The sequence below is a fragment of the Rhizophagus irregularis genome, chromosome 6, assembly GCF_026210795.1.
Source record: "Rhizophagus irregularis chromosome 6, complete sequence".
In the NCBI taxonomy this organism is placed as follows: domain Eukaryota; kingdom Fungi; phylum Glomeromycota; class Glomeromycetes; order Glomerales; family Glomeraceae; genus Rhizophagus; species Rhizophagus irregularis.
Genome location: NC_089434.1, coordinates 2,333,392 through 2,339,391, shown reverse-complemented (window position 1 = coordinate 2,339,391; position 6,000 = coordinate 2,333,392).

The following is a 6,000-nucleotide window of genomic DNA, read 5'->3' as shown; positions in this document are numbered from 1 at the left end:
CTTCAAAATTATAATAAATACATAAAATAATAGCATGTTTGTAATTATTATATTAAATAAAAAAGTCTTCAAATAATGCTAAACTTAATGATTTGATGCAAGAATCAAATAATACTTAATAATTAATACATGACTATCATCAAAATTTTCAGCGCCGCTAAAAATTAAAGCCTTTTCTATAAGATCCTTAAATGATATCCAATGCTCTTAAAAATTGTTTTCATTATGCTAATTAATTTATTGGTCCCTTTCAATTACTGATCATCTGGCAGACTGCCATACACCAATTTTTTTTCACATGTGGTTTATCCATAGTGCACAAATAATAGTGCACATTTTCGTGCACAAAAAATTTTATTCCGTGCACAAAAAAATTTGATATGCATCGTATATATATTCGTATTAGATAAACGATATGATAATCTAATTTTTCTTTTTTTTTAAGCGTAATAAGAATGGAAGATATCACAAAATATCTAAATAATTATACTCCTCAAGAGAAAAAAACTGACAAACCAACAAAAAAAGAAGTCGAAATGATAAAAATACAGAGGTTATTCAAATTAGTGATGTTAAAGATAATGAAATTAATAGTGAAGGAGAATTAAATGAGATTATTTAAGGCGAAAAATAAAAATAAAAAAAAATAAATATTTACGTTTAGAAAAAGATAACTTTAAATGGAATCCATCTTGGCCTTTCAAATATCCATGGTTATATTGTGAAAAAAGAAATGGAAAAGAAGTTATGTTTTGTAAAATATGCAAAAATGCAAATAGTTCTAGTGTGTGGACAACTACTGGTTTGGAGTGGTTAAAGGAAGATTGTATTGAAAGGCATATAAAAGCAATTAATGCAAAAAATTCAGATCAGTTGACAATTAAAGAAGGCTTTATGCAATAAATGAACCATAATCAAGCATTAATTATTTGTTGTATGCGTAATGTATATTATTTAACACAATGTAATATAGCACTTAATAATTATGGATCTCTTTGTGATTTAATTACATATCAAATTAATTATCAATATCAAACTGGGGATGAAAATTTTATCCAAAATCTTCGTCCACCTCTTCTTCAAAATCATTCTGAAATTACAACTTCATCATCTTCAACTAATAATTATACACTTTATAAAAATGCAGTTGCAGAAAGAGAATTACTTTTTTCTATATTTACTATTGTTGAAGAAAGCGTTGTTGCTGAGGTTAAAGAATCATCATGTTAGAGTTTACTTATTGATGAAAGCAATACAAATGTTATATCTGAAAAAACTATTGCATTAGTTTCGAAACATTTAGTAAATGGTGGACCTATTTTCGTTTTCTTGGATTGACACAAATAACAGATGCATCGGCTGATGGAATTATGAATGTAATAAACCTTTTTATAACTCAAAAAGAACTGGATATAACGAAATTAAGACATTTTGGTAGTGACGGAGCTGCAACCATGACAGGTAATTATTAAATAATAATTAATTAATCAAAAATATATAATTTAATAATATATATATATATATATATTTTATCATTTTACTTAGGCATTCGTAATGGTGTTGCAACTCAACTAAAAAAACTTAATAATTTTATTACATTAACACATTGTATTGCACATCGCTTACACTTAGCTTCAGAAGAAGCTGCAAATGAAACACCATATTTCGCACATTATAAAACTATAATTAAAGGAATTTATTCTTATTTTTCTAATTCATATAAGCAAATGTATGAATTAAAAAAAATCAAAGAAGATATGGAAGTTTCTGATTTAACAATTCTTAATGTATGTGATACGCGATGGCTATCATGGTCTAATGTAATTAACAATTTTCACCAAATAATTGAACCCATTCAAAAAGCATTACAACGTGATGTTAATTCATCTAATACGGCTAAATTCTTATTTAACGCAATGTGGATACCGAATTTCTTATTATTATGAAATTTTTTGCTGATATTTTTTTTTATTTTAAAAAAAATTATATTGGTTTTTCAATTTGATTATATTTCTTTATGATCACAACTCAAAATGGCATATGAATCTATAACTGCAAATTTTATTGGATCTGCAGATGTCTTACCGAAGTATGGTACCCATTTGCGAAAGTTAATAGATGAGTTAGAATTACACCCTGAAGATTTGCCAGGCTAGTTTATTTTTAACTTATTTATTAAATTAATTACTAATAAATTTTTGCTCAATTATGTTTGTTAATTAGATTTTATTAAACATTATGCTGAAAAAGTTATTACAAATTTGTGAAAAAGATTTCCTAATGAAAATTTATATTATTCTTTACGAATTTTTGATCCTCATGAAATGCCGCTTGATAAAAATGCATAAAAATGCTTTACAAAACTATGTGAAGAAGAGCTTTCGGATCTTATACATTTTTATGGAAAGAAAAAAAGAATTAATAATGATGAGCATTCATTAATTGATGACGAAGAAGTTAAGAAAGAATGGGATTTGGCTAAAAATCTAATTGCGTCATATAGATTTGCCAAAGGATGTAAATTTACTGAATGTTGGTATAAGATCTTTAATACTACTTATTTCCGAAACCAATTCCCTAATCTTATTATTCTTATTGATTTGTCATTAATTATACCTTTTTCTAACACTGTGGTGGAACGTGTATTTTCTAGGCAAAATTTAATCAAAACAAACTGACATTTGAAACAGAGTGCATATTGATACTCTTAATATGCATTTACATGTTTCTTTAAATGGCCCTCAAAATTTTGAAAATTTCAATTATTTAGCAGCTTACAATCATTGGGCTTCTAAAGATCGGGCAATTTAATAATTATAGTGATTTATTTTTCATTTTTTTGGAACATTTTAGTGTAATTAATTATATTTTATAAATAAAATCTATAATATAATTAGGAATTTAGGATTTAAAAGTTAGGACGTTGAGATCCCCCATTTCCCTCTGTCATCAATTTACAGAGTTGCCACATCGAACGGGCATTCTCGTGGTCGAACGAACGAATGAACGAATGAACGAACAATTGAACAAACGAACAAATAATTAACAACAATATATAACAACATTCTTGGTTCACGACATAAATAGCGTTAGTAATATAAAACGTTGAACAATATAAAATAAAATTTAACTTCTCTAAATTTTCCCCAAATTATATCCACTTTTACCTTTAATTTCAAACTTCGATAGCTCTCGCTACGAATTATTACTTTTCAAAAATGTATATTTAATTCATCTTAAAATTTCCATTTTTCAATTAAAATTAATTAAGCAACATTAATTAAAGTTTAGGGCGAACCTATTACCTTTAATTAATATTAAACTTTATTAACAAATAATTAAATGAAACTTATATTTTTATTGAGTTTTGTGAATGAGAACTGTGGAATTACTTTGAATTCCGTTCTCTATTTATACAAATTTACACTACTTTCTATTCTATCTATATACTATCTTTGATATTCTTTTTACATATTATCTTTGAACTATCTTTCTAATATACTATCTATATTTTAAATACGCTATCTTTTAATATGCTATCTTTTATATATATATATTATCTTTTATAATATCTTTGTATTATCTTTTTATATTATCTTTTATATTATTTTATGTTCTTTAATCTTTCTGACATTATTTTATATGTTCTTTCAATCCGCTTTATGTGTTTTGCTTATAATCTATCTTTTGTGGCTTATAATTATTCTTTCTAATCGTTCTTATTGTTAAAGATTCTAAGCCGCAATTGATTGACTCTATTTATCCTATTGGTTCTTTGTCAATCATTCAATAAATATTACATCATGTAGATCATTACTCTTCCTAAATGTTTATCCTTTTCGGCTAATTATTTATCCATCTACGCCAATTCATAATTAATTTGTTCATTCTTAACATTTGGCAATTACGTTTGGTAGTTGAATTTTATCATCTTTTCATGCTTGATATTCGACCGTTTACAACGTTTTATATTATAAATTAATATAGTGCACATTTTTGTGTACAAAAATTTTTAAAAATTGAGTTCGTGACGTGCACAAAAAAAAATTCTTATGTGCACATGTGCACATTTTTTTTTCCAGATTTTATACACTGGTTGGAAGGTTGGAAACGTATTTTTTGTAAAATAATTTTTATCTTTTGTATAGGTCACTAAAATCACATGACATTTATGCATGTATATTAATAACCAATTAAAATCGCTTTGATTACATACATGTGATATCTAAAATTAATGCGCGATTTTTTTTGTTTATTTTCAAAAATACACTTTTCTCTTCTTACTTATCTTTTATTAACGCTTTACGGTTCGTCTCTTTTTTTCTCTTTTATCCAAGTATACTTTACTTATCTTTTACAATATTAACAATACTTTGGCACTTTAGTTTATATATTTAATATAGTAAGACGTACTTATCTACCATATACAAAAGAAAAGAATAAAAAAAAGGAAAAAATGTACCCCTACCCACATACAAAAAAGAGAAAAGTCTTTTTTAAATAAATAGTGGAACTGTTAAGCAAGGTATGAAAATAGGATATACGCGTATTTTTCATATTTTTCTTTACAATAGTGGTTTGAGTCTTTCTTTGTGGTATAAGTGTGAATATATTTTTCAACTGCCATGTATCTATTGTTTGTTAAATATATTTGCTTTCTTTGTTAGACTGTGGTATTACAATATGAAGTGTGAATATATTTTTCAACTGCCATGTATCTATTGCTTGTTAAATATATTTGCAATTTCTTTTGTAATATTTGCTTTAGCCTGGAAAAAAATGTTATGAAATAGGGCTGGATATTTTATGACATTTTCTGCCTTCCAATTACTTTGTCCGGGAGTAGCCTGACAATTTGTCGTTGTCCGTCAGTTGTAGCAACCAGCATTTTTTTACGATTTTAAGAAACAAAACTTTTTCAAAAATTTAATAAAGAAAGAACTAACTTAAAAATATTATTTTATTATTCTTTACAAAACACTGGCGCTGGAGTTATTTTTTCTCTCACTTATTAAATCCCAACATGTCCAAAGACTAATCATGTAGTATGCTGTGATTTGGAACCACCTGAGATTTTTGACTACCTAGAGATGAAGTTGTAGGGTACTTGTACCTGATAGGCTAGCCTCCTCTGACTTAGGGTCTCATTAATCGGGAGACGAGGTGGTTCCTAAGTACCTTCCACATCAAGGGCAGACATTTTTTGATACTGTGCGTCAAGATGGTAATCCTATATCTGCGAATTCAAGAAAAAAAACTCTAAATCAAAAGAATTTGGAAGCAACACATATCAAGGTAATTTAAGCATTCTTTTTAAAAAAATTTAATCAAAAATTAATTTGGTTTATATATAGTAAACTCAAGAAAAAGAAGATCTAATCATATATCTTCAGAAGAATATGAGAGTAACGCACATCAAGGTAATTTAAATATTTATTTTTTTTATTTATTAAAGAAAAATAATTAACAAGATCTATTTTCTTTTTAAACAGCAAACTTCAAAAAAGAGGTGAAATAAATACAAAGGTATATTTTTTACTAATTTTTATTTATATTATACACTTCTTTTCTTTTTTTCTAACCTACTAACGTTTGTTTTTACTAATATATTTTACTACTAAACATACTAATAACATTTTCTATTACTAACCATTTTTTACTAACATTTTTTTAATACTATTCTTTTTCTTTTACGAATACATTATTCATATTAATATCTTTATTACTAAAATACTATTTCTTTCTTTTAAATATTAAACAGATAAAAATAAGCGCTATTTGTAGATAACAGATATCTAATTATTTATATAGCTATATAGAATAATATATTTTTTTGTAATCTTTTTTATTAGTTTAATTGAAAATAATAAAATTTGTGTAATAAAATTTTACTTTAGCCCGAATTAAAATTAAAAATTAATTTGAAATTATAATTTTGCCCAGATTAAATTATAATATTATATGAAAAAATTATCTATCGTATTGTCAGATAAATGTACG